Consider the following 10000-nt stretch of genomic DNA (forward strand, 5'->3'; position numbering starts at 1 on the left):
AAAAGGTGAAGACCAGAACAGAAGTTGTTACTAAGCAAGTAAAAGTTCAAGCGGTATTAAAGGCAATAAAACATGTTTGAGATGCCTTATCACTGATCGTGATTGATTGCTTTTGGTTTTCAAGTTGGTTTTCTTACATTAAGGGCATGCTTGATAAACCTGAAAAGTTATACATTGAATGTATTATGTTTGAAAAAATTCTAATTTTAAGTGTTGACAAGTGCAGCAAAGAAAACCTATAGCATTTTGTATATCAAACATGACAACCAAAGTTTCCTATAACACTGCACTAAATTTTAATTTATTTTATTTTATCTTATTTCCTGTTTGTGACTCTTTGATATGTGAAATCACAAGGAGCTCTAACTAATCCAACTCAGGTTAGGTGGACCCATTTAAGGGGATAAAACTTTCCTAGTGCCTAATTTTTCTATTAACAAAGCTCAAACTTAATACCTTATTTAAATGAAACTAATCTTGTCACTTGGAACAATAGATGTTAACTTTTGGTGTTATCTTGATAGAGCATTTATTTTATTTAATTTTAACTTGCTAATCACATTTCTAGTATGCATGCTAAAGTGAACATAAGTATCATCACAAGTATGTTCAGCTTAGCAATAACATAAATATTGAAAAATTACAATGTTTTGTTACATTTATGTGGTGCCACTGCCTAGCTACTTGCTAAGAAACTTCTGTATTTTAACCAACATGTTATTTTGCAGAAAAGTTGGCATCTAATTTTTTAGCCATTGAAATGCCTTCCTGGCTTGCTGTGGAAAATGTCTTAATTTATGGTTTAAGAAGGATCTGATTAATATCTGACTAGTTGCACATTTTACATACCTTGTTTTCTATGGTATTTTAGAGTCTAAAGAAGGTCAACTTGGTTGCTGCTCTGGTTCGTGGTACCTGCTTGTTAAAGATGCATCGATGCAGTTGGAATTGACAATAAAACGAGCAGCAAAAACTGTATATCAGGTAGTAACACTAGGTATTTTCATTGTCACCTCATTGGACAAGCTTGCAAAATCTATAATTTTAATTGCTTTCAAAGTTCCTCTGTGAATGCATCAGGTTTTGGTAAAAAAAAATAATTTAACTCATTCTTTGCCCCCTCCCCTAGCTCTTTTTACTTTTTGTCATTGATCTCAAAGACCAGGTTTTCAATGAGGTTATATAAATTTTTACATGGGACAATGTCATGACAATGAGTAAGAAGGAATTGCAAATTCATTTCCTTATTATATTTAATTTTCTAATTTCATGATTTTTTCCTACTTATAACACCAATATCAAATTCTGTGGGATTCTTGCTCTTCCATGCTTTATGGTGGTATTTAACATAACCATTTTTTGATAATTTAGTATTTTTCTGTACGATTTTATGGTGACAATAACATTTTTTGTTTCATGATTGACATTAATCAAATCTTTTGGCTGCGTGCAGGGAATTCTGATCTCAAATTGTCCTCGGCTATGCAGCGAAATTCTTGACAAGTTGAACCACCCTTTTCTACCTGCATTATCTATATGCTTCCTTCCAGGTTTGTAACTCGAATACTACTTTAAAATAAGTAACAGAATGATTAGTATTTATCAATTAGAATAACTGGTAGGAACTTTAGGATCTCTTTAGCGATGACAGAGTTCCAATATGTCACATCACAACCTTTTTATCATAGATATCCTTGTTTTATAGATAATGACTTCACAAATTATATTGTCTTGAGCTGGACTATTGCCTTTATTTCCTATTACATTTAATTCTGAAGCTAAAGAGTAGCAAGGATTTTCACGTGGCTCCTTTACTATTTAATTTACTAAATTTGTTAAATATTTCAAACCTGCAGACCAAAACTCACGTTTGGTTTGATTACTAATTATTGTCCTAGAGGAGAACTATTCCTGCTTCTTGATCGGCAACCAACTAAGGTTCTCAAGGAAGATGCCGTGAGGTATATCATCCTACCATTGACAGATCCAGAATTTCTCTTTGATGTTAGAAAAAAATAGTCTAATATTTTATCAGAAGAAAAATAATATAAACTTCATTAAAAGGATATGAGAGAAATTGAAAACAATAAAAATTAAAAGGATAAAAAGATAACATTAGTACTAATTTATTTTCTCTTTCATCTTTTATAATTTTATAATTATCTTATGGTGTAGACATCTATTTTTTTTATGGGGAGAAAAAAATAGTTTAGTATTTTCAAGTATATAATTTTTGCATGTTCAAATTGTTAAAGTTATCTACTCAATAGTAATAAATGTGCAGTGGCTTTAAATAGTTTAGAAAACTTAATGACCTTTGGTTCAAATCCTATTTTGTGTTGTTTTTCTCTATTTTTATATTCACATGTTAACAAACAACAAAAAGTAGCTTAAACCAAAAAAAGTAATTTACTGGGCTATGTGAGAAAGGAATAAACAAACATTGGGCAGCGTGTGAGAGCAGTAGACAGGTGTAGGACTATGTGAAAGTAGATATAATAGACAGACCAAAGTATATTGGAAAGTGAGAGAGTACAACTGGGAAATTGAGTGTATCCGACTAGACCGAGTTTCCCATAGGTCTGTGTGAATGACCACTGGGTAGTGTAACGCGCTGTTCGTCGTTATGTCCATCATCGAGACCGCTACTGCACCGCTGTGGGTCTTCGCTGTTTGGCTGCTCCGCCGTGACCCACTCTCCACTTTCTTTCTCCGCCACGTGGGTTCTTTCCACCATGACCCACTCACCAACTTCTTTCTCCACCACTTGGGTTCTCTCCGCTGTCGGAGATCCCACGAAGCTACCCTCTTCACCACTCTCATCATCCTGGTTGGTCTCACTCCCCTTCTTGCCACCCGTTCTACAATGTTTACCCCTATAGTCTCCTCTGCTTCACTTTTCTGCCAATCCGTTGTTGTCTGCTGGATAATACTATTACCCATTGGTTTTTGTGAATGACCACTGGGTAGTATAGCGCGTTGTTCGTCGTGCTGTCCATCATCAAGACTGCTACTGCACCGCCGTGGGTAGTCGCTGTTTCGTTGCTCCACTGTGACCCACTCTCCACTTTCTTTCTCCACCGCGTGGATTCTTTCCGCCATGACCCACTCACCAACTGATTTAACTGTTTGTTGATTTATGATTTAACTATTGAATTTGTTGTTTGTTTTGGGTTAGGGGTTTTAAGGTTTTCATGTTTTGTTGAGGTGCAGGGGAATTGATGATGTGGTGGTGAGAATGATGTATGGGGAGTAGAACTACCAGGAGGATTGTTGTTGTTGAAGATGACAAGGGAGCTGAAAGAGGAATGCCGAGCTTCAATTCTGAGTTACCCAATTCCAACAACAACAACGCCTTATCCCACTAGGTGGGGTCGGCTACATGGATCAACTTCCGCCATAATGTTCTATCAAGTACCATACTTCTATCCAAATCATTAAGTTCGAGATCCTTCTTGATAACCTCTCTTATAGTCTTTTGGGTCTTCCTCTGCCTCGAATTGTTTGCCTTCTCTCCATCTGGTCTACTCTCCTCACTACAGAGTCTACCGGTCTTCTCTCTACATGCCCAAACCACCTAAGTCTATTTTCCACCATCTTCTCTACAATAGGCGCTACTCCAACCCTCTCTCTAATAGCTCTGTTTCTAATTTTATCCTGTCGATTCTTACCACACATCCACCGCAACATCCTCATCTCCGCTACACCTACTTTAGTCTCATGTTGGCTCTTGACCGCCCAACATTCTGTTCCGTACAAAATCGCCGGTCTTACCGCAGTCCGATAAAACTTTCCCTTTAGCTTGATCGGTACCTTTGCATCACATAACACCCCCGATGCTTTTCTCCATTTCATCCATCCTGCTTGAATGCGATGATTCACATCCCCTTCAATTTCTCCATCATCCTGTATTACAGACCCAAGATATTTAAACCGTGTGACTTGAGGGATAATATGGTCTCCTATTTTCACCTTTGAGTTAGATACCCTCCTACATTTGTTGAACTTACATTCCATATACTCCGATTTGCTTCTGCTTAGGCGAAAGCCATGTGTTTCTAGAGCTCGTCTCCAAGTTTCCAACCTCTCATTCAACTCCTCCCTCGACTCTCGAAGGAGGACTATGTCATCTGCAAAAAGCATGCATCTCGGCGCTATCTCTTAGATTTGTTCCGTGAGGACATCCAGAAATCTTGCAATAGTTCCTTGATAGGGTTTGCAATAGTTCCTTGATAGGGTTTGCATATGTGGAGAAATCTTGTTCATTTGTTCAATCATTTTCTTTACTTTTTGCTGAATTTTCGTTGTGAATGCTTTGTTTTACTTATTAGTTGCTCACTCGTGTGGTACATAAGATGTTTGTTGTGGTTTTACATTGAGATGTTTTTATTAGCCCTTTAATGATGTTGGATGATACTTAGAATATTTATAACATTTTGATATTTGTGGTTGCTTGGTTTTCTTTATTTATGAATAAGGAATAAAATACTAAAAGGGTGATACTTAGAATATTTATTTTTTTTTTATTTTTTTGGGTCAGCAAAAAAAAAAAAATATATATATATATATATATATGGTTAGAGGTACCGTGATTACAATAAAATCCAGATAAATGGTTCCCAAGCCAGACTAGACAATTGACAGCAGTCTTGTTGGGAACCAAACTAGACAGCTTGGTTATACAACTATCAATACACTATGACTGCTACCCTTGTTTAAAAATAAAAGTCTCTCTAAGGTTAGATGACCACTGATTGTAATGAGATATAAAATCTTTCTCATAGTTTCTGAGCCACGTCCAAAGTAAAAATAGGGAGTCCTCCATCAGTTTGTTTCCGTTGAAAGTCCCACTTGATAATATAATCTTGTTCCTCAACTGCCATACAGACCATGTAAGAGCCACCCACCAAGACCTCCATCTAGAATATTTATAACATTGTTGTATTTATGAACAGGGTTGAGGATGTTACAAGAGTTTGGGATCCTTGCTGACCAGTGACCAGGGTTGAGGATGTTACCAAGAGTCGAATACCGTTGCTGCTAGAATGTATGCAGCTTTTCTTTGTAAATGAATTTGAGCTAGTTGTAAGATTGTCACAATAGTTTTCCTAGCTATAGGAATTTGTTGGTTTTGAGCCAATTGATGACCAATCATAATCTTCCAGGCTGAGAGGTAGTTGATTTGTTGTCTCTTTTAATGTGTAGGTCAAGGTAAAGAGAAACGTTATTAATTAGTATCCTTTTAAGGTAAAAAAAAAGGAAGATTTTACGTTTAAGCGGAGCTTCACAAAGGTACGTAGCCTTTATGATTTAACTGTTTGTTGGGTTGACTTGGTTTTCTTCAGTTTTGTAGAAGGTACTAAGATGTAGGCATGCTAGATCCTTATTACTTGACTGTTGACTGTCCAAGCATTCTGGTAATACTGTAAGCCATACTCATTTCAAGCTTTTTGGTAATACTCATTTCATAACGGCACTTAAAATTTTTTCAGTTGGATGGAAAGGCTACTTGTGTTTTACTTATTTCATATGGCTTATACTCATTTCATATGAAATTAACAAATATCTAGAAATTTTGTTAATGAAAGTCCGATGACATTTTAAATCCAATGTACATCATTCCACAGGAGACAAAGCTATTGATATAAGGAGTAAGCACTACACATTGTGCTATGAGGAGCACTTCATGGAACAAGAGAGAATTGCAATAAAATTCCATTCTTAGCATGCAAGTCACTTTTCTGATCCATTCTATGTTAGTATCACATCACAACGTAGTCTGTAATACAGATGAATAGGAAAGCAGGTAACTTAATTTCCCATATGCTAGAGAGTTGGAAAATTTAAGGCTGGCTCACCTTTGTCTAGGAAGAAAATGACATTCTTACTTCTAAGTATGCAAGATGTTATACATAAATAATAACTCCAGAGAAATACCTTTAATATCTCAATGTTTGTTAATTCATTCGCCCTGTCGCTAAGCAATCTTAGCATCTGAATAAACCTCTCTGCGTACAGATTTACCATTAGCTGGAATATGTCGTATCTGCCTTACTTAGAAAATGAATTAGAACAAATAAAACATGTACATAAAGAAACCCTCTACCAATAAACACTTGTTTAGATTAAGTGAAATGTGTAGTTTGACTCAGATAGGCTCAAGCATGGGTTTAGAAGAAATTTCAATTGTTGAAAAGTATAGTAAGTCGTTCATTTAGTGACAACATAACAAAGTCACAAATTTATGCTGAAGAGGTCATTTAAGTCTGCAATATTGATAAATGAATGATAACAAATTCTCTCCCCAAATCATTTCTAAGAGATTTAAAGAGGATTAGGGGATTGAAAAATGTAGTATAATTCAGTTTCAGATGGCAAGTCTTCAAAATTTCATGACTCCTGACTGTGTGAACTGTGACTCCATTTTGTATAGTGCGTACTTAAGGTAAGGTTCATAATTTTTTATAATATTTGAAGATGGGGTGATTCTTTTAATTATTTGTGAAAAAATAAATCAAAAGTCTAAGAAGAGATTACTTTGTCTATCCTAGTAATTATTTGTGAAAATATATTCTTGTTATAGCCTTTCTCTCAATTCCCTTGCTCAAAATATGAACAAAACAATACTGATGAGTTGTGTAACGTTATAAGTCATCGGTATTTGAATTTTAAAGTTCTTCAGTTTCTTATTAGTTGTTACATGTCTGGAACCGGCATTGTGGGCATAAGGATCTGAAATCTGGTGTAACTAAATTAGAGTATTCTTCATCCATCTAGTTCAGCTTGAAGTTGCAAGTAACTTCCAAAGGCACTAGGGTAGAGACAAATTTGCATCAATGCATGGCATCTAGCATAAGTTCTTCTCTATACAGTTTACTGTTGTGCATCAATGCATGGCATCTAGCACAAGTACTTTTCTATACAGTTACTGTGTTGTGTACTCTTTCTCAGTGCATGAAGACAAAAATTGGAATTTACTGTTTCTTGCTTTATTTCATCTGTAGATGAGGACACCACATCTATAAATTGAAGTTCTTGCAGAGTTATATGCAAACCAATGAGGTTGTGAGGGCCATTGTTATATGAAAGTTGAGGTAAGGATTTTTTGCATATTTCTTTCTGTTCTTTATTTTTTGGGTTTTTCTCATGCATAGTAGTATGAAGAATGATATCATGTGAATTCATGTCCTGGTCTTCAACCTTCGTATATAGTGATTTATTCACCCTCTCCTCCAGTTCTTAGTTTGCTTATTGAAATAGAAGGTGCTACTATCATGTTGGGGTGTTGCATAATCATGAACCAGAACCATGATATAATCCATGAGTGCATGGTCTCCAACATCGTGCAACAACTACAACCATGACATAATCATGTGAATTCCTGTCTTGGGCTGTTTTCTCCCTCTATAATTACTTAAGCATAGTATCCTGACCTTTACTTTATGGGATCTGTAGTAGCATTAAAGTTGTAGTGTTCAGAATTTGTGCAGGCTTTCAAGTAGAGGTTTTTTCTTGATCATTGGGGATAGATAACAATAAGTAGATATGAAGTTCATGAAACTTGGAACAAGGCCAAATACTTTCTACAGTGAATAAGCTACCAGGTATTTATTTGATCTTTGGCCCAAGAGTGGTACAAAACCTATTAAAATGAGTATTTTTTAGATATAAGGACTAAAATGTATAGATACAGAGACAAAATAAATAAGGAATTGAGGGGGAATAAATGTTCAATGTGTTCTTATTTTTTTTTCTTTTTTACTTTACAAATCTCCTAAAGCACCATGTACTACGTTATTTCTTCATTTCCATATCTAAACATTCAGAACCTACTCGCAGATGATATGGAGGAGAGAGAGCCGCTAAAATTCCCGACAAAATATAACATTCAAATGGGCATGAGGTGGCTGATTCAGGGTAGCCAGTCAGGGGATTCATTGGTGTTAATTTAAGTATCATTATATTCATTTTTAGATTTTTAGATTCTTAACAGGGAGTATAGATGTTTTGTGTTTTACATTTTTAGTACAATTAATGTGTAAGGCTTTGTTTGTTATTGTTCTTGTTGTTGTTTGTCGTGAGTGATCCGTGTTTGGTAGATTGATGAATTTCAGTTGCCTGCTGATCTGTGTAGTTAATGTCATCCGGTAAGATAAATAAAAGTTGTGTTGTTGTGTGTGGTAGAGTAATTGGTGTAAGTGATTTTTGTGGTGAAAGTTTTGTAGCTCTGGCTAGTGTACATACTTTTTGTTTTAGTTTCTGAATTTTGAAGTGTGACCAGGTGGTTTAAGTGCAACTTGTGTAAGTGATGTTTTGGGGCAAGTGTTCCTGAATTCTAAACGCTAGTTTAGTATTGAGTTTGAGGAATGAATACTGGTTTAAGTGCATGTTTTATGTCTCACCTTGTGCCTGTTTTATTTCTCACCTTGTGCCTGTTTTAAACCATTTATTGACTACTTATTTTGTTCTCCAGACTGTTTAGATAGGCAGTTGGGACCGAGGCTTCTTGGGAGGACTAATGATTCAGGGATAAATAACAGGTTGGTCAATCCTTTATTATTTTGGCTGTCTGTGCAAGATTTACATACAAAACTACTTCATACCAGGATCCTATTGTAGAGGTAAATTAATTATTACCCTTACATACATAACTATAGTTATTGATTATTATTTTGGTAAAACATATTTGGCCGCCGTTCATGTTGTAATCATCTTTGAAGGCCAAACTGAACCCTAGCCTTTCTTTTTTCCTCTCTCTTTGATTTTTCTATGTGTTTCGTTTTCCCCTCTCTTTGCTCCTGTGTGGTTGGAGATACAACATGCTTGCAGTGTTCAGTTAGTAGCTTCTGAATTCTGATATTGATCACTTGCAATGTTCATGCTGCCTCTGTAGTTTTAGAGATATTTGTTATTATGCATAATTTATTTTTCTTTAAATTCATCAGATCTATCTTCTTTCCCTCACTCCTATGTTGGAAATAGAAGTCATGTAAAGCTGTTTAATCTGTTTGCATGCTCCTGATTATGAGATGTATACTGAAATTATAACCTAGATTAACTATGAACGTGCTGTTATAATCATCTTGAAATTGAAGATGACCATAGCAAGTTGTAATTCATTGTGATCAAGGATCATGTGAATGATTTGAATATTTCCTCTACTTCCAGTGAGCCCTGATTGTCTTCTCCAGCAAAGCTCAACTGTAGAAGATTCAATTTCTTTCAAATTTTCTTATGGTATAACTGAATCAGTTCCATGCTCATACACTGAATTTGTCGAGCGACTGGTGCTGCCGCAATATAAAAATTTACTTGACATAGAGGTAAGCATCATTCTTTCTTTTCAACATCAGCTTTCAACTTTTTATCATAATTCTTATCTTTGGTTGTTGATGATTAGGACTAATTTTATGACCAGTTTTTTTGGTTACTGGTGAAACTGTGGACTACTTTAGGAATTTGAATGACCTGCTAATATAATATGTATTGTAAGACATTTTTCTGAAGGATTTACTGATCCTTGTTTTGTTTTTAACTAATGGAGCAGGTTAAAGAGTTCCATAGAAGAGATGGTTTTGAGGTAGCAAGTGCTGACAAGATGGCTAAGTCATGCATGGTTTATTTTGAAATGCATCTATCCCTAAGGAAAAAAATAATTACAAAAGCTTTTAATGGTAGTTATAGTATCTACAAGGAAACTTTTTGTAACCAGGTCTATTGCCTTTTTGTTTGAGTAACTGGACATGCAGGTACAATAATTGTTGTTGAAGATGACAAGGGACCTGAAAGAGGAATGTCGAGCTTCAATTATGAGTTACCCAATTCCAATTCATGGTAAATTTTGTCTTTGCAATAGTTCTTGGATTAGGCTTTGCATATGTGGAAAAATCTTGTTCATTTGTTCAATCATTTTCTTTACTTTCTGCTGAATTTTCGTTGTGAAAGCTTTGTTTTACTTATTAGTTGCTCACTCGTGTGGTACATAAGATGTTTGTTGTGG

At 35.3% G+C, this 10000-nt stretch overlaps 1 long non-coding RNA gene across 2 annotated transcripts in view; it reads left to right on the top strand.

Moving 5' to 3' along the window:
* Positions 1–773: 773 nt before the first annotated feature.
* Positions 774–10000, top strand: part of LOC114404403 — a 9700-nt gene continuing 473 nt past the window's right edge. The window contains exons 1-11 of one of the 2 annotated variants that reach the window (XR_003664954.1): positions 774–984; positions 1454–1550; positions 1857–1961; positions 4956–5047; positions 5206–5211; positions 5346–5425; positions 5628–5806; positions 7005–7094; positions 8474–8540; positions 9169–9323; positions 9548–9834. This is a non-coding gene — a long non-coding RNA (uncharacterized LOC114404403). The other variant, XR_003664955.1, reaches the window with a different exon arrangement.

The sequence above is a fragment of the Glycine soja genome, unplaced genomic scaffold (assembly GCF_004193775.1).
Source record: "Glycine soja cultivar W05 unplaced genomic scaffold, ASM419377v2 tig00033122_1_pilon, whole genome shotgun sequence".
In the NCBI taxonomy this organism is placed as follows: domain Eukaryota; kingdom Viridiplantae; phylum Streptophyta; class Magnoliopsida; order Fabales; family Fabaceae; genus Glycine; species Glycine soja.